Below are 24,047 nucleotides of genomic sequence, written 5' to 3' on the forward strand. Positions count from 1 at the left end.
GGATCTCAAATCTCCACGATGACCTTCGTTCGGTTCCAAATCCATATGTAGATGCGCAGGTGTAAAGGTAACAGAAGCAGGAGCAGGTTCCCTTAGAATAGTAGGGCATATCCACCAGTAGTACAATAGCAGATCCAGTTAAAGGTGCAGGAGCAGCATAAGCAGGGGTAGGTAGACCATAAATAGCATCACCAATTGCAACAAGGTTAGTCCGGGGTGAAGCTTATCCACTAGCACAAGTAGCAGATACATACCTAGATCCATACCCAGAGCTGCCAGTAGGAGATCCAGATATAGAGTAAGATGCCCCTACTATTCTAAAGGGGTAGAGATCGAGAGCCATACTGTAGAGAATGAGATCCAGGCTTTCGTGATCGTGCTTCTGTCAATTCTGTTAAAGAGGATGCAGTAGTGAAAGCACCAGTCCCAGAAGTAGTAGTTTCAGTTCCTGATGGTAATCTAGAAGAATATAAAGCGGCAGAGGTCGATGTTGATCTAGTTGATCCAGCCCTACTGAACTAGTAGATCCTTTTATCACCAATGTTGAGCCAATTGGTTCAGCTATTGATGAAGCAGTCAATGCGGTTGGTGAAGCAAGTGATTAAGAGGTTCTAGTAGCAGTAGACCCAGGAGAACTACTAGCACCAGTAACAGTAGATCCCGTCGATTCTGACCCGTTTATCCAGGTGATGAAGTTTAGTAAGACATTGATTAAGCAGTTGATCTAGCTATTGATTGAGTATAGAATGAAGTTTATGATATATATATATATATATATGATGCGATGTATAGGACTAGAACCGAGCGAAGGGAAGCTGTAGGGGATGGCTCTCGAAAAGGAAGGAATGCAACCTACTATGGAACAAGCCCTGTTGCTAGCTAAGGTCCTAGCTATGCTACTACTGTAACCCCTGTCGGTGCTTTCTCAGATGCCTTCGCCTCTGGTGGTTGTGCCCCTGCTACCTTTAATGCCTTTGCTTTAGTTGATGGGTAAACAACTGGTGCTTCAGCTGGGTCCAATTGGCCTTGGATGGAATAGAATGCTTTGAAATGAAATGAATTTATGTATATAGATGCGCAGAAGGAGCAGCAGGCAATGATGAAACCCCATTTCTAGGAACTGATTCAACTCCAACTCGGTCTTGAACTTACACTGGAATTGGATCTACTACGGGATCTGCTTACTCCCCTACACCTAGATTTGCTGTTAAGGTAGGTTCTTAAAATGGAAGGGAATCAAGGAGCTATGGTAGGGTCTGTCTTAAGCCTTGAGCTACGGTAGGTTCCGTCCTTTAAGGGAGGCAGTGTCACTCACTCCTTGAAGGGAAGCAAGAGAAAGAGCAAGAGTGAGGGGTAATGCTTAGTGAGGGAGAATGCTTAAGTCAAGAGTTAGGGATAATGCTTAAGGTAGGAGCCCTAAAGGAAAGGCAAGGCCCCGGGAAGGCTAAGAGCATCTTGGAGTCAGCATTAATAGCATTCAGAGCATATTGAAGTTAGTGTGTGATAACGCTTAAGGAAAGGTATAAAGACCCGGTAACACTTAGTAACGAGGTAAGGCAATACCCACTAACGGTAGTAGGTCAAGAGGAAGAGAAAGCAAAAGCGATTCCCGTAGTAGCGGCAAGCGAAATGGGATCAGCCTAAACCGTTTAAACGGGGTTGTGGGAGAGCAATCTAAGCGTCATGCTGCTAGGCGAAGTAGTGGGTGGAATACCACACTCTAGATGGTGAGAGTCCAGTAGCCGAAAGCATCATGACAGCTTACGCTCTAACCCAAGTAGCATGGGGCACGTGGAATCCCTTGTGAATCAGCAAGGACCACCTTGTAAGGCTAAATACTCCTGGGTGACCGATAGCGAAATAGTACCATGAGGGAAAGGTGAAAAGAACCCCCAGCGGGGATTGAAATAGAATATCAAACCATGACACTCTCAAGCAGTGGGAGGATATCTGAATGCCTACTTGTTTCTCATCTCAAGCAGTGGGAGGAGATCTGACCGCGTTCCTGTTGAAGAATGAGCCGGTGACTTATAAGTAGTGGCTTGGTTAAGGGAACCCACCGGAACCGTAGCGAGAGCGAGTCTTCATAGGGCAATTGAATTGTCACTGCTTATGGACCCGAACCTGGGTGATCTATCCATGACCAGGATGAAGCTTAGGTGAAGCTAAGTAGAGGTCCGAACCGACTGATGTTGAAAAATCAGCGGATGAGTTGTGGTTAGGGGTGAAATGCCACTCGAACCCAGAGCTAGTTGGTTCTCCCCGAAATGCATTGAGGCGCAGTGGTTGACTGGATCTTCTAGGGGTAAAGCACTATTTCGGTGTGGGCTGCGTGAGCGGTACCAAATGGAGACAAGCTCTAAACACTAGAGATAAACAAGGGTCAACCAGTGAAACTATGGGGGATAAGCTTCATCGTCGAGAGGGAAACAGCCCAGATCACCAGCTAAGGCCCCTAAATGATCGCTGAGTGATGAAGGAGGTAGGAGTGCAAAGATAGCCAAGAGGTTCACCTAGAAGCAGCAATCCTTGAAATAGTGCGTAATAGCTTACTGCTCGAGCGCTCTTGCATCAAAGATGATCGGGACTAAGCGATCTGCCGAGGTTGTGGGATGTAATAAAAAATGCATCGGTAGGGGAGCATTTCGCCTCAGAGGGAAGTGTCTGTACGAGCAGATGCGGATGAAGCAGAAGCGAGAATGTCGGCTTGAGTAATGCAAACATTGGTGAGAATCCAATGCCCCGAAAACCTAAGGATTCCTCCGCAAGGTTCATCCACGGAGGGTGAGTCAGGGCCTAAGATTAGGCCGAAAGGCGTAGTTGATGGACAACAGGTTAATATTCCTATACTACCCTTTGTTGGTCCCGAGGGACAGAGTAGGCTAAGTTAGCCGTCTTTCTGGTTTGCGGTTCAAGGTCAGAAGGTGACCCCAAAAAAGCGGGGTCAGAACAGGGTAGAGAAAATACCTCGAGCCAATGTCCAATGAATTCCAGCATGTTTCCATGCTGAGTAACCCACGTCATACTCCCATGAAAAGCTTGAACGACCTTCAACAAATGGGTACCTAAACGTGAAACCGACACAGGTAGGTAGTAGAGAATACCTAGGGGCGCAAGATAACTCTCTCTAAGGAACTCGACAAAATAGCTTTGTAACTTCGGGAGAAGGGGTGCCTCCTTATACAAAGGAGGTCGCGGTGACCAGGCCCGGGCGACTATTTACCAAAAACACAGGTCTTCGCAAAGTTGTAAGATGATGTATGGGGGCTGACGCCTGCCCAGTGCCAAAAGGTTAAGGAAGTTGGTGACCTGATGACAGGGAAGCCAACGACTGAAGACCCGGTGAATGGTGGCCGTAACTATAACGGTCCTAAGGTAGCGAAATTCCTTGTCGGGTAAGTTCTGACCTACACAAAAGGCATAACGATCTGGGCACTATCTCGGAGAGAGACTCGGTGAAATAGACATGTCTGTGAAGATGTGGACTACCTGCACCTGGACAGAAAGACCCTATGAAGCTTTACTGTTCCCTGGGATTGACTTTGGGCTCTTGTTGTGTAGCTTAGGTGGAAGGCGAAGAAGGCCCTCTTCTGGGGGGGCATGAGCCATCAGTGAGATACCACTCTAGAAGAGCCAGAAGTCTAACCTTGCAACTGAACCTACTATCCAAGGGACAGTTTCTATGGGGCATAGGCCTCCCAAAAGGTAACGGAGGCATGCAAAGGTTTCCTCAGGCTGGCCGGAAATCGGTCCTCGAGTGCAAAGGCAGAAGGGAGCTCGACTACAAGACTGAACCATCAAGCAGGGATGAAAGTCGGCCTTAGTGATTCGACGGTGCTGAGTGGAAGGGTCGTCGCTCAACGGATAAAAGTTACTCTAGGGATAATAAGCTGATCTTCCTCAAGAGTTCACATCAACAGGAAGTTTTGGCACCTCGATGTCGGCTCTTCACCACCTGGGGTGGTAGTATGTTCCAAGGGTTGGGTTGTTCGCCCATTTAGCGCCCAAGTCTCTTTTGGATCCCAGCTCCAATAAGATCCCCATGCTTCATTGGCCCATACTACCCTAGAAAGTATACCTATAGTTAAAAGAGAAAATCCTAGACCAATGGCACGATAACTCAATTGGTCTAATTGGTTAGTAAATAACCATTTATGATAATTTATAAATGAAAGGCCAAAAGTATGCTTCAATTCCTTTTTTTCTTGGTCGTGTGAATTCCCATTTTTATTGAAGAAAAAGGAATTCTTCACATTAATAAAAATCTTTTGATTTATTTGGGACGTAATGACCAAAAAAGCTATCGATGATAGGGATCCACATATAAGAGTTGCATAACTGAGCAATATCATTCTTACATGCATCATTAACCAATGAGATTGTAAAGCAGGTACTAACATTGCAGATTGCTGCATTTTATCTGGAAGACCTAAAGTAGCAAAACCATGAGTTAACATAGCACTTGGCACAGTGATTGCACCTAACCACCAAGCATCCTAGCCCCGTACTTCTATAACTATATGAATCATGGAGGAAGTCCATGAAAGGAACATGAATGACTCATACAAATTACTTAACGGTAAATGCCCCGAATAGAGCGAACGAGTAACTAATACTCCCGTTATACAAATACACGTCACTATCATGCCCTTTCCTCCCGAATTACTTAGCTCTTCACTTTTATAAACTAAAGTTCCCCAATAAATGAGAGTGACAACAAAAGTAAGAGAAAAAGAGACATGAGCTGATATATGTTCTAGAGTTATAAATATCATAATAAACCCATTTATTTTATTTAATATAGGATTCATTTCATAAGAGAAAGATAAAATCAATTGATATGTCATCAATTATATTAACATGGATTGAACAATGATAGTAATTTCGATCTATATAGGTACTCCATAAATAATATATGAATATATATATATCGAAGGGATTGAACCCATAGTATCTTATTAACAATAATGCCGCCACTCAGATTCGAACCGAGATGCTCTAGCACTGCTTCCTAAGAGCAGCGTGTCTACCAATTCCACCATGGTATCTTGATATTACTACTACTATAAGACACGACAGGTCTTTCCCTTCGCAAGCAGGGGTCGAACACATAATTCACAGGCTCGGTTCAATGCCTCTCATTCAGAAGGCAGGTCAAGTTTAGCAGGGAAGAGAGGGTGTTTCAAAGGCACTTGCCGCTTCCGATGACCTCGTTCTCTGATCCTCTCCAGTTTCTGGGGGGTAGATGGGTAGTGGAGTGGATAAAGCTGACCAATACCTTGAGAGCCAAATCAAACCAACGGCCCCTTTGCCATACCCCCCACCCAACTAACTTTGTGCATCTGAAGATGCGGAAGCTCAAAACTGACTAGCCTTAAGGCAGCAAATAGGCGGTGTAATCCATCCCAGGAAACCATCATGGTGGGATACCGGGGTCGGGCTAGGGATTCCCTTTCCTCTAGTAAGACTGGAACGAGCGGAGCCATCCAAAGCTTCAATCTAGTTGAAAGATTTACAAAGGGGTTGGGGAGCACAGTATATGAGCCTCTGAGGGATCCTGCTTAGAGATCTACTATTGATCGGATCAACCGACCTGAGTGGATTCAGATCGAACTAGAACATGTGGCAGCGAGCAATGAATCGTCATGACCTGGATCGCTAAGGGGGCCCTCCCAACTCCGCAAGGGAAAGGTCGTAGGAGTTGAGGCATTGTGTTTGTTCCGTATGACGACACGCTTCAGGGTTTGCCACTGATCAACCAACCAGGAGCTAAAGGTGCGAGAAAAAACTACAGAGGCACCATAGTGAAGGGCCTAGGTGGGAGACTTGGGTAGATCAGGCAAAGGAACGAACAAACGGGGGTGATTCCGTGTCCGTTGGTTGCGTCAAGGCTGACGGGCTATGACCAACTCTTCCATGGGAGAATCAAATCAGTGAAGTGAACGAAAAGTCGCATGGGAAGTGTACTGATAGGGCCAACAGCAGTTACTATGTTTCGTTTCCCCACCATATCTAGAATTAATAAGGATCCGGGGCTCACTAAAATGTGTCACTGCGGGTCACAACAATAATCGCCCTGAAGCTAACTACTATATTGGGGGGCGGGGGGGGCCGATTGGCAGGTTGCCTTCCTCCTACTACTAGTTGACCACACCCTTCCAGTAATCCCAAAGGGTGGGATTTTGCTTTACTCGTTGAGTAGAGTGTTATGCCTGTAATGTTGTTGGTCATGTGCAAGGTAAATCAGTGAAACCCCATTTCATTTTACACCCTTGACCAACATTGTGTCACCTCAAGTGTATGTTCTAGGAGGACTTCAACATATTGGAACAACACAGATCCACTTATGCCCTCACATTTACCTCCTATAATTGTGTGATAGCTATAGTATTTTAAGCCATGCAAAAGAAACACCCAAGATGAGAAGAAACAACCTCCTCCGCAAGGCAGGCTCCCCCCAGTACACTCACCCCCAATCACACTTAAGTACTGGTTGGTTCACCTGGCCCCCACAATTCACTCATTTCTACTATCCTACAAGCCACGGGAAAACAACTGGAATACTCCCTCTCTTAACTCCACCCCAAATCATAATACATACCATCATATACAATTGATGAAACATGCACAGCATCTCACATCCCATACTATTAGCACACTTACCCCTCGCCTTCTTCCCTAAGTAAAAGAAAAAACCCCAACCCCTGCATGAACTAGACTCACACATTCCCCACCCATTTACTCATCACCAGGGATACAAACCCCTTCACTAATATTGGCATTGATGACAAATGCGTAGCCTCCCTCATCTACTTATCTATTTCTATATCTATATATCTAGATATAAGCAGGCAGCTTCTTCTTACTCTTAGTTATCTGGGGGGCACCTAGGAACAACTACACTCACAGTCAGCTTCCAAACCACAGTCAGATACACGGATTTACAGTCGGCTTTCGAACCACAGGCAGAGCAGAGCTTGTTCCCCACTGAACTTACTCCACTACCCCGCAACTATAGCCCCATACCCTCATATAGATCAGATGACACAAGCCTTGCCTTTTACCATCCCTTACTATGAGTAACATTGGGTTCTCCTTACCTCGTTCAGTGGAAGGTCCGAATAGTTCGCCCCTGCACTTCATAAAGGGAGGGTGTGCTTTAGCCATTAGCCCAGAACTGAACACAGGGAGGAGACGAGCAGACTCCCCTACCTGAAATAGCCAACATGGCATCCTATAGAATAAATCAAAAGTGAGGTTCAAAGAGAGGGAGTGACCTACCTAACAAGAATGATAGGTGATAGGCAATTGTTGGACCTCAAACAAAGTCAAATAGATTCTATACATAACATGCTCGGGTGGCTGGGAACTATAGGGCATGTTACGTATAGAATCCCCTACCCCAATAAAATAGAGCAAGCTCTACTCCAGTCAAGCTTCCAGGCTCTTTATGTATCAATTACCAATCAACCTAAGGATCATGCAATATAAATGACTACTATAGGGCATGTGAATGCTGCATAATTAACTAACTCGTATGCTAAGGTTGGGCTATTGAAGGAGCAGCAGCGCCAACTATGAGAAATCCACCAATCCACATATGGTGCGTGAACAAAGACAATTGGGTACCATAGTCAGTAGCTAGATATGGATAGGGAGGCATAGAATACATATGGTGAGCTACGACAATAGTTAAAGACCCTAACATAGCTAGGTTAAGAGCTAATTGAGCATGCCATGAAGTAGTTAAGATCTCATAAAGACCTTTAAGATTTTTGGCATACTAATTCACCCCCCCTCTTAGTATTCATCATGGGAGATAGCCAATTGTATGCTTCAGTCACATTCTATGTAGCCTGCTTTTTGGACTGAGGCGGTTAATTGCGCCACTTATATTCAGAATTGGATGCCTCATAAGGCATTGCGCTAGTTGACTCTTGAGGAGGCTTGGTCCCATGTCAAGCCTAATGTTTCTTCATTCTGATTTTTTGGTAGTGAGGCTTGGGCATTTATTCCAGATGCTAAGAGGAAAGCCATGGAGAGGAAGAGCCAACCACTCAAACTCTTGTTGGCTACTGTGAGGATGTTAAGGCATACAGGTTGTTTGATCTTGATTCCCGAGAGGTCCTGTTTAGGCGGGATGTCTAGTTTGATGAGCGCCTTCCTCAGATGGATTCTCCATCACCAGCTTCTCCCTCACTGCCTTCTCCTCCCTCTTCATATTTTAAGGATTCCTTCTTCTTTGAGGATGATGCAAATGATGGTCCACCATCCCCACCACCACCACCATCACATGTCGCTCAGCCTTTGCCCAAGTGGGCCTGGTTTACAGTTCATGTTGTTGGTTCTATGGCAGGTGATCCTTTTGTTACTCGTTGTACTCGTGCACAGACATCTGGTTCTAGTCTTCTAATTCATGCCATTTTGGATGATCCTCAGAAAGTTTCAGAGGCGACAGGTCACCCAGACTGGGATAGGGCCATGGATGAGGATTATTCTTCTTTGATGAAAAATCATACTTGGGATCTTTGTACTCTTTTGAAAGGAAGAAAGTTGGTTCGGTGCAAGTGGGTGTAGCGTACCAAGTATGTTGTAGATGGTTTTATTAATAAGTATAAGGCTCATCTTGTTGCGAAGGGGTTTTCTCAGGTGAAGGGTATTGATTACTCCAAGACCTTTGCTCCTGTCACCAAGATGAATTCTATTTTCTTTTTACTTTCTCTGGCAGCTTCACAAGGATGGACAATTTTTCAGATGGATGTGAAGAGTTTTTTCTTGCATGGAGACTTTCATGAGGAGATCTATATGGAGCAACCTCAGGGATTTGTGCAGGATTCCTCTTTGGTTTGCAGACTTATACGTTCATTATATGGTCTCAAATAGGCTCCTCGAGCTTGGTATGAGAGGATGGACTCCTTCTTGATCTCCCCACTCTTTACACATTGTCATTCTGATCCCACAGTATATATTCAGTGTCAGGGGGTTGATATAGTTATTCTTGTGCTCTATGTTGATGATCTTATCATTATCGGTAGCTCATCCTCCTTGATTCAAGATATTTAGAGAGCCTTGATGGAGCAGTTTGAGATGAGAGATATTGGCCTTCTGCACTATTTTTTGGGCCTACAAGTTATTCAGCCTTCTAATGGGATTTACATACTTCAGCAGAAGTATGCTCTTGATATGCTTCATATATTTGACATGCTTACTTGCAAGCCTGCACCCACACCATTTTAGTCAGTTGTTGTTTTCTCTACCACTTGTTCTACACCTTCTGTGGATCCTACCTTATATAGGTAGTTAGTTGGCAGTTTGTTGTACCTGACACATATGTGCTCGGATCTTTCTTTTGCGACATGTCTTGTCTCTCAGTTTTGCCATGATCCTCATGAGAGCCATTGGCAAGCAACCAAACGTATTTTGAGGTACATTCAGGGCATTACACAGTTTGGCATTCACTATACTTCAGGATCCCCTCACATTGTTGGCTTCACTGACTCAAATTGGGCTGGTGATGCTCAAGATCGAAAGTCTACTTCTGGCTTTGTCTTTTGCCTTGGTTTGGGTCCTACCACATGGTCTTGCAAGAAGCAGTCTACTATTGCATTATCATCTATAGAGGTTGACTACCGGGCAACTGTGTTAGCTAGTCAGGAGGTTTTATGGCTTTGACAGTTGATGACTGAGTTTGGGTTCCCTCTTGATAGTCCCACTATTCTTTGGTGTGACAATAAAAATGCCATTCACCTTTCCCGCAACCCAGTGGAGCACCAAAGGTATAAACACAATGAGCTCCACATGCACTTCATCAGACATTTGATTTAGAATGGCTTTCTCATCTTGGAGTACATTCCTACAGAGGAGCAAGTTGTTGACATCTTCACTAAACCTTTTGCATCTCTGTGCTACCTTCAGTTGCACTCTATGCTTGGAGTGAAGGAAGTTGTCCTTGGGGGGTCTCATTGAGGCTTTCCTTCCTTCATGTTTTTTTTAAATGATTTTCCCATCTCTTTTTGGAGTAGTGTTTTTTTCCCATGTGGTTTTCTCTATTTCTTCGTTTCATAGAAATTTGGTTGTGATTGCGTACCTCATCAGGCCTTGTTGCCAAGACCCAAATTTTTGCCTTCTTCATGTAGTTTCATTTTTCTTTCTTGCATTTAGTTTTTTATCTACTCCCTATGTTCATCTTAAGGGGGGGTGTTAGAGTTATCTTGTATTAGCTAATAATTATTTATTTAATTATTAGTCTATTATACTCTACACTTAAGATAAACTTAGGCATTTAATAATATTATAGGTATTTAATAATTATTCTAATTATTAAATACTCTTTATCCCTTTAGGATTTCTTTAGGGTTGTACATCTTTAGGGTTTCATATTCTCCTTTCATAAGGATTGTATTATAATTTTCTTTTTCATTCCCTCTCTAAATGATAATCTTTTTCTTCAGAGCCTTTATTATGTTTCTGTCTTCAATCTTCTCTTGTGATAGGTATTTTGCTTGCAGGTTCTCTTGGGATCTCAAAAATTGTACTTTCTCAACTTCCTCAATAACAATAATCTTAAACCAACCATATACTCCCAAAGATTGATGGAGTAGTGGAGAAAGAACAAGATGGGATGGTCCTCACTAAGAACTTCAAGGGGAATTTTTTAAAATTTGGAATATGTTATCGCACTCTTATGAGGAGAAGGAATGGATATTGAACTCTCTAGGAGAGGGAAAAAAGAGAGGAAAACTTTTGAGCATGAGGTATGTGGTAAAAAGAGTAGTAAGAAAGGAAAAGTAGAAAATATGCCTAAATTTTTTGATAGGTTCCATAAAAAGCAAATTTTGAGAATTTCTTAATCCCCACTTAAATTATCTTGAATTGTGTAAGACAAATTGTTAGGGGAATATAATCCATTGATAAATTATACATTCTTAAGTCCTTTTGTAATGACAAGAATAGATTAGAATTTTCTGTGTTGGCAAGAGACTAAGATTGTAGGCTTCTATCTTGATTCTATTTTAAATATTGTTCAGATAAAATCTATTTTTCTCTCTACTAAGCATTATAAAGGGAATGGTGGGGTAGCCATCCTTTTGAAGGATTCTTGGGAATCTTGGGTGGTTGGGAAGGGTAATTCTTCTTGTAACAAAATTTTATGGATCATTTTAGAAAATAATGGTATCAATTTTAGACTTTGTTCTATTTATCTCTAATAATCACAACGAAAGGTGCAAGAAGTAGAATTAGATGAAACATTGTCTTCCTAAATGTTTGGATCTTAGCAGGAGTTTTTTACATGGTTGAACATAAGGAAGAAAAATATGAAAAAAGGTACTTTGGAGACGCAATGAGTTATGATTTTGGTCTAAAAGGAATCTTAATATCTAGGATCCTCTTGAGAACCAAAAGGATAAGAAGAAAAATTGGTTTTACATTGTTAACAACCAAGGCCCGAGTGGGAGACTTTACCAAATATTGGACAAATTCTATGTCAACAAAGATTTTTTTGATTCTAAGGATAGTATAAACTATTACCCAATCCAAGTAACCCTTCTCCTATTAGATCATTCCACTATAAATATGCATATCACTATCAAGGATAAAAGTAAATCAAATAATGGTGCAAAGAATTAGTAATTGAGAATCAATATCCCTCTATTCAAAGATAATTATTTCCTAGCTGGCATATATATAAAGTGAGAATGATTAAGTGATTATTTCATAATTTTTTCATTATTATATGGGAGAAAATGATCCTTGTATGGAAAGAGGTCTTGAGAAATATGGGAAAGAAAAAGACGCTTGACAAAGGAAAAGAGAAAAAGAGACTTGAAGATAAGCTTTTAGACTTGGAATGTAACATGCAATACAACATTAATAATAAATAAATATATGATGAAATCATTGGAACCGAGCACCAAAATCAAGGGCCTAAGATCAAAGCTAGGTATAATTGGATGAAGGAAAGGGATAGGGGGATTAAATACTTTTTTAACATTTTGAAAGCTAAGAACGTCAGAGAAAACATTGGTCTTATCTTGGTGGGGAACATGAGTAGTGACCTCAAAGAGATAGAGGGAGTCTTTCAAAAAAAATTAAAAAATCTATTTTCTACTAAATATGATAATAGGATTATTGAAGACAATATTTTTGCAAAAGAACCATCCCCAAAAAATTGGAAGACTGTGATATTGAAGAAAAGTGAGTAAAAATATTTGAGTAAATTGTAAGAACTATCAACTCCTTTAATTTTGGCGAATCTCTAGGTATGGATGGAATTCCCATTGAATTATATAGGACTAATAATCAATGGATTGTAGAAGATCTTTTGGAGGTTTATGAAGAAGACTTTTACAAAAGATAATTTGGGAACTAGTATTAACAATTTAGGGCAATCAAGTTGTTTCCCAAAGATAGTGATAAAGGTTTGATCAAGAACTAGAGGCCCATCACTCTCCTAAACTCTTCCTAAGAGATTCTTGCTAGGTTGTTGGCTCTTAGATTGACTAATATATTAAAAATTTACCTCAATCAGTTAGATTGGCTTCATCAAATGGAGGCACACTCTTGGAAATATGATACATGCAATGTTCTGTACAAGGCCAAATATTTCCTAAGTAGTGGGAGTCCTAAGTTGATTTGTGGCTAATCTTGGTTGGGCACTTTGGGATACAGTTATGAGAGTGTTCAAATACTTGTAGGATAGTTTCAAGTATTCCTTATTTTTTCATGGTTATCCTGCTAGACCTCAAAATTCAATTTTTATTTGTGGATTTGTGTATTCAAATTAGGCATGTGACATTAAAAATAGAAGGCCTACTAGTGGTTATGCATCTGCAAAGTTTGGTGGTGTTATTAGTTGGATGAGTAAGCAATAAGTTGAATCAATTTGTTCATGATAGAAGTAGAGTATATGACAACTACCCATTCTTGTAAAGAAACCATTTAGATTAGATGGTTGTATTTTGATATTGGGTTTGATGCAAGGATGATTACCATTGTTGTGATAGTTGGAGTGTCATTTCTTAGCAAAGAATCCTATTTTCCATGCAAAATAAAGCACATTCTCTCTCTTATTTTTTTTCATAATATGATGGAAGATAAGAGGATGAAATTAGAAAAGGTTGATACATTGGTGTATATTTTAGAAGCATGACAAAACCCATGAGAACAAATAAGTTCAATAAAAAATGTGATCTAAGTCATTCTAGAGTAGTCATCAAATAATAACATAAAATACCTTTCTCCTTACATACTTATTGTTATGGTTGGAACATAGATATCTGTATGTATAAGCTCCAAAGGTTTTGATGTAGAGTGTTCCTATGATTTAAAACTCACTCTAGTCAGCTTCCCAAGTTGACATTTCTTATAGGTGATTTTTGTAAGCTTTGAAATTTTTGGCATGTCTGTCATAGCTTCCTTACATGGCTAATCTTAACAAGATTGTCAAAGTTTAGGTTCCCCATTCTCTTGTGCCATAATGAACTCATGTCTTCTTGCCACATATAACGTTATTTTCCTTTAATTTTATCGAGAATGTAGATATTATTTGTTGTTCTATATTCATCTACTATCAATTTTCCATTCTTCTTGATTGTACATCCTCCATAATTAAATGTGAGAGTGTGCCCTTGGTCACACAATTGACTCACACTTGGGAGATTCTACTTCAATCATATAAGACATTCTTAGTTATTGTTTTTCCATTGTCTAGACTATGATTCCCTTTTCCTTTTACATTTTCCTTAGTATTATCTCCAAATTTCACCATCCCTTCATTCACTTGCTCAAGAGTAAAATTTACTCTCATCACCTATCACATATATTGAACAACCACTATCAACATACCATTTATCTCCTTTGTCTCATGCATTTAGAGTTGCTTGAACAAAAATAGATTATTCTTTGTTTTGTTGCTCCTGCTTCTTCTTCCAAACCTTAGTTGTTTCATCCCTTTTTTTGTCATGAACATAATCCTTCTTGTTTTGTCTTAGAGGCTTAGCAGTAGTTTTGCAAAGAAACTGCTATGTGCCCAAGTTTTTTGCCCTTGTAGCGTATAATGTTAAAATCCATTAGAGGAGAAAATTGCAGTTCCTTTTGGAGAAACTTATATTATCATTTTTATAAATTTTGCAATCTACTACTTTGTGACTAAAATGATTACATGAAAAACAATAGCATGAAAGGAATGATGGGGCAAGCGATTATATGTGATTGTCTTTGATGAAAGGGCTCCATGAAGTTGACATTGTTTGCCTTTGGAGGTAATTTTTTCTTTCATGGGACTTCATTCTTTTCCTTGTTGGCTCGCCTTTTGGTGGAACTCTTAAGAGCCTTAGTGTATCTTTTTGGATTTTCTTCACTTGTCATTTGTGGTAGATCCATAACATTGGAACTTGTAGCCTCCTTTGTCTTCTTTTAGTTTTCATAAAAACCAAGACTAGTTTTAATAAATGACAAAATTTGTGAATTGATGATATCATCAAATATTTTGATGCTTTTTTCAACTTCAATCTTTGATTCACTTGTTCAATAGATTTCTCTAACTCCTTTCTTAAAGAATTGATTTCAAGTTCCAGTTTGTAATGTCACCTGCTAGATATACACCTTGTATTAGAGGAGTGGAGACTTATACAGATAACCTGCACCCACAAGGAAAGACAAACACCTACAACCATATCCCTTCTTAACCAGACATAATCTATTCTAAGGTAACAATAGAAAGAGTGGGTATATGAGACATGAAATGGTTGCTTAGGACCGATGTCTACCAAGTCCAAGGAATGGTTGCTTCTAACCTCCTTGCTAGACTTGGAAGCCCATGTTGATGTCCCTTCCAAGTTGATTACTTATACACACAACACCATCTTTGTGAGTTTGGCATAAAGGGAGTAACTAGCTCCTTGCCTCCATGGGTCCTTATGATGACTTGTGAACCCCTCGTCACCACTAGGCTACTCCTCCATCACTTTTACCACAAAATGGACTATCAAAAAATTTTCTAATGTATCTCTTAGATCAACTATCATACTGATAATATAATGTATACAGTAAGAGTAATGAATTTTCAATAGCAATAGTGATTCTGATATATACCAATAATACAAATTATTAACATTCCTTAATAATATCTATGTTGATCGTTCAGGTGAAACCCAGTTGGTAATGATGTTTGCTATCCTTCTTGATGTTAGAATTTTTTTTTTTATGTCTACTATAAGATATTCCACTCATATATGTAGGTTCGTCTCATTATTATCCTTTTTCTAGAATTTCCCTTAAATATCTTGTAGTGGTTGATCGATTGTACCCCTTGGGTTTGAACAATCACATCTCCCCCTTGAATCACATCTCCTCATGATTATTTGTAAATTATAGGCATATTGTGTTTGTGCTTAATCACATCCTTTCCATAAGCTAATCGATAGTCATTTGGCAATGATTAATTAATCATTGTTTAAATTGGATTTATCATTATCAAATAAGGTTACCAATTGATAGCAAATACGGATAAGACAACACTCTTCATGGTCGGGCTTCATGGAAGTATTCCTTACTTCCCCAAACTTCCCATAGCGATTAATATCTAATAGTCTTAAATCTTCCTCATGCATACCACCAAGATCAAGGATGTTACTGCCTGTAACTTAATAACTGTTTTGATCTTATCTAATCCATGATGATCCCAATAGATTTTTTGGATTACTTTATTTTATATCTCTCAATGTGAAGGAGAGGTCATATCTCTTCATCATATATGTCTTTTGGCAAGAGACACGCCCTTCACCATTAGCACCCTTTGAAAGAGTGCAACTCTTCATTATTTCTGCCCTTTGAAATGGACACAACCTTTCACCATTAGATCTGCACTTCTTATTCCCACAAAATTGTCCCCTCCTCAAATGAGGTTCTCTTCTCCCTTTTATATCTCATGTTTGAGGGATTCACAACTTTTCATTCCAGCTCTTTTTACCATTCATTAACTTAATTATATTTAATTATATTCTTTTATATTAATTTTTTATTCTGTTCAATTTTAATTTTGTTATTATTATTATTTACCATTAAATTCTATTCCAAAGTGGGGGCATTACATAGTTCTTCACAATCAGCTTCCTTTTCCTAAGTTGATCTCTTATAATATGTCAATCCATTTTGCTTCTTCTAATTGTACTTTCAGATCTACAATCATTTTATTCAAATTTTCATGACTCTATTTTATTTCAAGATTCTTTACTTAAGTCTCTCATTTTCAATGTAAGCATAATGGATTTATTCCTCAAGATCTACTTCTTATTCATCTTCATTGCTCAACTCTTTTTCTTCTTTGTCTTCATCTTTATCATCCTTGACTTTGATTGCCATGAAGATTTTTTCTTCTCCATCACTTCTTGGACTTTCTTTGTTGCTTCCCTTTGATGAGTTATTGTCTTTTCTTGAATACTCTTTTTGTATTTGTGAGAATCCTTCTTTTATATTGACCTTGCTTATGGCTCTTCTTTTGAGGATGATTTCTTTTTTTCTTATCCCATGGATATTTAAAAGCAAAAATTCCTATTCTACCACACTTAAAGCATTTAGATGGTAACTTACCTTGATGTTTCCTAGATCCTTTCTTTAGCTTACTCATGAAGTGATATTATTCCTTGTTCGATTAATTTATTGAACTCTCACTTGGTTCACGTACTTTATTCTTTCCCTTCCTTGATTCTTTAAAGGTTGCCACCATTTTTGATGGCTTGTCTTTAATCCTAATTTCATCAACAATAAGAACTCCATGCAACTCATCCTTTTCCAATTTTTCTAGATATCTCATTTCCTCAAATGTCGAAACTTTGGAATCATATCTTAAAGGAAAGACCTTAGTACCCTCATTACCTTTTGAACAATCATTACTTCATCAACCTCTTCACCAAGACCTATTACTATGTTTACGATATCATCAACACGAAGTGAATATGAGGCTATATTTCATCTTCTTTCGTCTTGACGCTTTCAAATTATCTTTGATGGGTTTGAAGCTTTACCTTATTTTATTTATCATCTCCTTCATATATATTCTTCAAATTATCCCACTTGTCCTTAACATTTTTGCAGTGTATAACCTTCAGAAACTCTAATTCAGACAATCCACACAAAATCGCATGCTTTGCTTTTACATTGTTCTCACTTTCTTTCTTTCCAGCTTGATTCGTTGAGGAAGTTGAAGGGATTGTATAGATATTTATAACTGAGTGCCAAATATCATACCCTAGGAAAATCAAATAGGTTTCCATCCTTGTGTTCCAAAAAATATAACTTGTCCCATCAAAAAATGGTGCCTTGTTTGACGAGAATCCATATCCTTCTTGCATATCATATGTGCTCCTTTTTAGATCTCTCTTCAAGTAGTTAGGCTATATTCAAAGGAACCTGCTCTGATACCAATACAAGAGCACACAATTATATTGAGAGGGGGGGTGAATCATTATAACAAACATTTAATTTTCAAAAATTAGTTAACCACAATAACAACACTTTGTAATATCAAAAATCACACCTTGTACAATTCAGTGCAACAAATGGTGCCTTCCTCCATGTCATTGGAGGTCGTGTACCACTATTTTTGTCTTTTTACCCACCTACGTCGCTTTGTCAACTTTAGACTGGAATATTACCAACTCTATTGACTTGTCCTCCTCAGGACACTATTTTGGTGTGGAGACCTCCACGCAACACGCTATTGTCCCACGAATCTGACAGTTCGCAGGTGGTCATTTGATCGTTACACCTGCGCCTAGAAGGAATCGTAAAGTCCCTACATGCACCCATCGACATTTCTTTTCCTTCCAAAGCCTATATCACTCCCGTTTGAAGGCATTTTGGGGGATTCTTTGGCATTTTTTATCAATTTTTGCAGGTCAAAACTTTTAGTGATCTTCTTGAGCAATATTCACAGGTTTTCTATTCAATTTCCACCATTACCACAATCTTTGGAGAACTCTTAGAATTCAACTCCATCCATTTGAGTAAAGGTTCTTTGAGTGCTAAAGGAGAGTTCCTCTCTTTCCTTCTTTATTTCAATATCTATTGTTGTATACACCTAAAAATGGTCTGAAGATAATTAATTAAATAAGCAATTATTTAATTAATCCCCCTTCCTAATTTAATTGAATTCACTAAGTAATTTGATTAAATTCCCCCTTTTAGCTACTTATTAATAAATCTAAGGATTTATTAAATAAGTTCATTTTCATAATCCCCTTTAATTAATTAATTCAAATTAATTAATTCCCCCCATCAAATTCATTTCTTCTAATTAATTAAAACAAATCAATTTATGAGTTGTTGAGATTAATTAGCCTTTTCCTATTATTTAAATTTTTAAATTCAAATTCTCCTAACTTCTAACCACCTAACCCAACCCCTTCTAAACCTAACTCATTCCATCTAACCTCGAGTTTAATTAACCCCATCCTAACCACCATGTCCCCTTTCCTTAGACACTTTCTCTCTCATGATCAAAGCCTCTTGACACTTGTCACCATAGAGATGGAAAATGTTCCCTTTCGTCCAACCTCTTCTAGAAGCATCTTGACACTTGTCACCATAGAGATGACAAATGTTCCCTTTCATCCAACCTCTTTTCCAACCTCCTCCAATTTCACCATTGATATCTTCAGACTCAATCTTGACCGTTGATTCCTGCCACCTCACCCCTAGCCTTGGAAATCCTATAAATAGACCCCATTTTGGAGCAATAATCATCCCATCTCATTTGCATTTTAGGCATTGTTACTATAGGCATATGCAAATCTTAGTTTATCATTTGAGCATTGTTATCATAGCTTAATTGTATCATTTTAGAATATTTTCTAGCATAATCATGGAATCATGTAGCTTAATCATTATCATTGCTAGCTTAAATGCATCATTTATCATTTAAATCCTCCATCTAGGTGTAGTCAAGTCACTAGAATTTGCCTAACCAGATCTGAGAGCAAAATTCATACTCGCATTTACTAGGAGGTGATAGATCGCTTAGCTATGGTTTTATCTTCTTTGCTTTAAATTCATTAACCATGCTTGTAATGATCTATTGAGTGTTTTGTGTTGCAGCTGCAGGTCTACACTTCACAGGCACAACATTTTGGCGCCCACCGTGGGGCTGAAATTATCATTTTTGGCCTCTCAACCTTCATCAACCTTCATTTCTGATCGGGCTGGAATCAGAATGTCGTACGAGCTCCTTTACTGGCTCGTACGAACTACTTTGTGATCTAGGACGAAAATCATTTCTCTGTCGTATGAGCTCATTTCTCTGTCGTATGAGCTCATTTCTCTATCATACGAGCCTGTTTCTGTACTCGTACGATATCAAAAATATTGTCGTACGAGCTGGTAAATCATGTCGTATGAGTCTCTACTTCTATTTTTTTAAATAGACTACATTTTTAGGGTTTTAGATTTCAATCTGATCATTACTACTGCTAACCCTGATTGGTTTGTGAGATTTTTGGCAACCTAACTCTTTTCTGCAGGACGATTGTCGAAGATATGCTAGTCAAAGACCAAATTCAAAACACATCAATGACTACTAACGCATTTATTTTGCAGGTTGCCTAAAAGAATTCAACAAAACTGTGTATTTCTTAAAGTTTTTTTTTTTCGGCACACTTATCTTTTGCTAAAGAAATGAACAATCATGTATTATGTGTTTTTGATGATAGGCAAGTATTCTCTCACCTTTCTTAGGTGATCAAAAAGATAGACTTATCATTTTCTTTCATTAGTGCATATCTTTAGGAGGCCTACCCTCCCGAGGAGCTAATAACTCTTAGCCATTAAGGTCAGTGAGAGAGGAACAACCTAAGTGGGAATGGCTAACGCCAAGTAATCCAACCCACTATAAAATAAATGTGATTTGATGAAAATCAAGTCAACGACAGTGCTCGGGAATAGCTCTCCTCTGTACCTTCGGGTATAGCAAACCTTGGTTTTCAAGGCTGGGAGACCTCTTAATTGAGTATTATACCCCAACGTGCTGAATGGATCCCTTACTAGTGCCGGTTAAATTAGAAGCTACCTGATTCACCTCTAAAAGGTTGATAATCTTTGTGCAAGAGAGATAGTAACTCTCCCAAGATACTTGCCATATCGTGCCCCCATTAGCGTTTGAAGTCGGATAATATGGCGTTGAGAATCCATTGCATGAGACTCAGCGGCCGTATTCTGATTAGCTATTGGGTGTGTACCTAAGTTTGCAAGAAAATTTTTTCTCTCCTTAGTCAACTTCCTTAGGGTTAGCATGCTTGTGGTCACTTATCATATCGTGTGTTTGTTGTGTATTCATCCCTAAATTGAAAAATCAAACATCTAAAACTGGAAAACATAAGCAAAACATCAGACTTCATTGATCAAAATTCAACCAAACAAACACATTTTTCTTTGTCCTGTTATCTGTCGTACGAGTCAATTATCTTGTCGTATGGTTCAGAAAAGTCTGTCGTACAAACTGGTGATTTGTCATATTACTTAGTATTCCTTGTCATACAAATTATTTGTTTTATCATATGGTTCAGAAAATTTTGTTGTACGAGCCTGTTCTTTTGCACATAAAAATCTTAGTTTGTCGTATGGCCTTGTATCTTTTGTCATTTGGGGTTGTATAGTTTGTTGTACGAGTCTCTATTTTTGCTAGTCCAGAGCTGTTTCCTGCATGCCTTTTCTGATTTGTCATTCCTGCTTGATCAATTTTTAGTAATCATAAACGCATGTTCTCTATCATTATGTGCTTTGATTGTCTCCTTAGTTCTCTTGGTCAAGTTATCATCCGTCAAAATCAGACTTTAGAACATAAACACCTCAAGATTTTCAAGTTCTCACCATCAACAAGTTCAAGATCTAAACATCTCAAAGTGCATTATCACCTTATTTGGTAAAATGATCACTCAGACAGAGTTTCTCATCGGGATCTATCATCCTTTATCATGAAACTGAAACGTTTGGTCAGGATAATCTTGTCCCACATCGTAGGATATATCATTCCTACTGGACTTGGTTTTTATCAAATCATTATCATTGCACTCCAAAACCAAAGATCGAAAAACTTTCAAACCTTTAAACACTTGAATCATCTTTTCATGTCATATCACGCTATCACATTTACGTTGACAATTGATCACATCAAAACAACTTTTAGACAATCAAACCCCTGAAATGAAAACAAAAACATTTGAAATAGCTGAAAATCATATCAACATGACATACCAAAGCAAAACACAAGAAGAAGACATGACAAACCAACATATCAAAGCAATCAAACAAGTTCAAAATCAAAATCCAACTATGTTAAAACCTCACAAGGATTCAAATACATCTCACAAGAAAGGTGGCTCTTTTATGCAACTCTTAAAGATATCCCTAAAGGATTTGGCTGAGAAAGATCAAAATCATGCACCTATGTCTAACAATGGCTCATCCCCCCATAAGCAAATTGACTCTCCAAAGGCATCTATTCCTACACCTCCTGAAAGCTTGCAAGAACCTTCCATAGCATTCTTACCAAACTATATACCCATCAAGCCTATTTCAGAGGATCCTATTCAAAGTTCATCTCCTTCATATCCAAGCATTAATTCATTGCAAAATCCCCATAGCGCTCCCTTGCAAATTGAAGTCTTCATTCATAGAATGCTCATTAAACATGTCCTAATAGATAGAGGAGCTAGCTTGAACATTTTCTCTTTGAGTCTAGTCCATGCTTTAGGTTATTATGAAGATGCAGTTGATCCCCTAAAAAATATCACATTCAAAGCATGTGATGAAAAAGAGCATTCCTCTAAAGGAATTTTAACATTACCCCTTAGAGTGGAACCTTTGCAGAAAGACACGGCATGCCAAGTTCTAGACTTGGACCTACCATACAACATACTCTTAAGAAGACCTTGGATACATGACATACAAGCTATTACATCAACATGTCATCAATGCCTGAAATTTCCATACAATGGGCAAGAAATCATAATATTAGTAGACTCAAATCTAGTGCAGTGTTGTAGTAATCTGAAATCAGCTCAAGAGGTCATAGTTTCACATAACAGAGAGGCAGTATCTTCAAGCACATAATCCAAGGAACAATCATTTGCATCAATTTTGTCAAACATGGAAAAACAAATGCAGCTGAAGGATCAAGGGAACAGAGAATATTTTCTATCATGGAAAAACAAACAAGAGCAACTTGAAATTGAAAGGAAAGAAGCAGATGTTGATGTTGATGTAGTTCATCCGTATGCAAGACAAACGTTAGGAACTAGCCTACTTGAATTAGAATCACATTCGGCCGACATGGACTTAACCAAGGACGATCAGGAGCTACCTGGGCAAGGTCATTCTGACAAGAGTACCATTCTAGATATGGAAATACATACTGAAATCCTTGACATCTCTATCATGACCCCTAATATCTTTGACACAATCCAACATGAGGATCCTTTATCCTTAATTCATCCTGAACATATGGACTGGGAAAATGAAGGACATACCACCATGGATACCTTTCCTAATGACCATGCCATATCCTTATATCTTAATGCAATTGAACCTATAACAACTCTCACCAGGAATGTCAGCAACGTATCCTCTAGTCAAGTGGGTGCCAAATATCCTAGTCACAAAAGTGAAAATAAAGAAAACAATATCAAGTCTAATGTTGAAAACCATTTATTGGCAACATTAGACTGAGAAAAAGTAAAAATAAAGGACGCTTCTAACGGTGAAAACCTCCTCGAGGCACCGGAAGATGGGAGATTTGACACCTTACCTGAATACTATCAAGAGAGGTCATCTATTCTGATGGAACAAACAAATGCAACTATCATTGGCACAACTGATCTATATCCAACAACTTCTCTATCAGAACTAGCAAGGCAAAAATATTTGGAACCCTTCAAAAGATGGAAAATCAATTTTAGCTATTCATATACAGACACTCCAGGGTTCGATCCATATCTTACAATACATCACCCAAATATCAGTTCAGGAGAAGACATCAATAATACAACACAACATGGATTAGGAGCAGGTATTCTATTCATCACACCACAAGGTCATACAATCCCAAAAGAATACAAATGAAGCTTTCCATGCACCAACAACATAGCAGAGTATGAAGCTTTGGTTACAGGTATCAAAATGGCTATAGAATGGAATATTACACAACTTCAATTCTTTGGAGACTCTCATCTCATCATTAATCAAATTAATGATGACTATCAAACAAAGGAAAAAAATTAATGCCTTATTAAAATATGGTTGATGATATCAAGAAATACTTTGTAGAAATAACTTTTTAGCAGATTCCAAGAAATGACAACAAAGCAGCAGACGCCATGGCTACACTTGCTTCTCTACTTCAAACACAGGAAAATCAACAGCGTTATGAATTCCTAATGGAAGAGTTGTTCTACCCCGCTCATAATTGTCCTGATTCCCAAACTATCTGTCACCTTGTTGGACATGATTCCTCCTGTTATGGCCAAACTTACACATGCCTGAAAGATAACACCCTACCTCCCAACTTATCGAAAAACTAAAAGAGAAACTTTAATCGCCAATCCTCCCATTATACTCTCGTCGAGGATACCCTATTTAAATGAGGTCTAGATGGTACTCTTTTAAGATGTCTTGAACAAGAAGAATCTGAGAAGGCCTTACGTGAAGTCTATAACAACATTTTTAGCACTCACTCGAGTGGTCTTACCCTTTCAAAAAAACTCATATGCTTGGGCTATTATTGGCCAACCATGGAAAGAGATTCTTTTCAGATAGCTAGAACATGCAAACAATGTCAGATCCATGGGAATTTGATTCATGCACCAGCACAAGAACTTCATGCTTTGGCAACATCTTGGCCTTTTTGCCAATGGGATCTTGATCTCGTAGCAAAGATAAATCCTTCTTCATCTAATGGTCACAAATTCATCCTTGTAGCTACAGAATATTTCACAAAATGGATTGAGGTAGTACCTCTCACAAATATCACAAGAAAACAAATTGTTGCATTTATCTTG

The 24,047-nt window shown here is 38.8% G+C and overlaps 1 pseudogene; it reads right to left on the reverse strand.

Annotated features, from left to right (window-relative positions):
* Nucleotides 1-24,047, reverse strand: part of LOC131071541 (DNA-directed RNA polymerase subunit beta''-like) — a 46,082-nt pseudogene that overhangs the window by 2,160 nt on the left and 19,875 nt on the right.

This window comes from Cryptomeria japonica, chromosome 11, assembly GCF_030272615.1.
Source record: "Cryptomeria japonica chromosome 11, Sugi_1.0, whole genome shotgun sequence".
Lineage (NCBI taxonomy): Eukaryota > Viridiplantae > Streptophyta > Pinopsida > Cupressales > Cupressaceae > Cryptomeria > Cryptomeria japonica.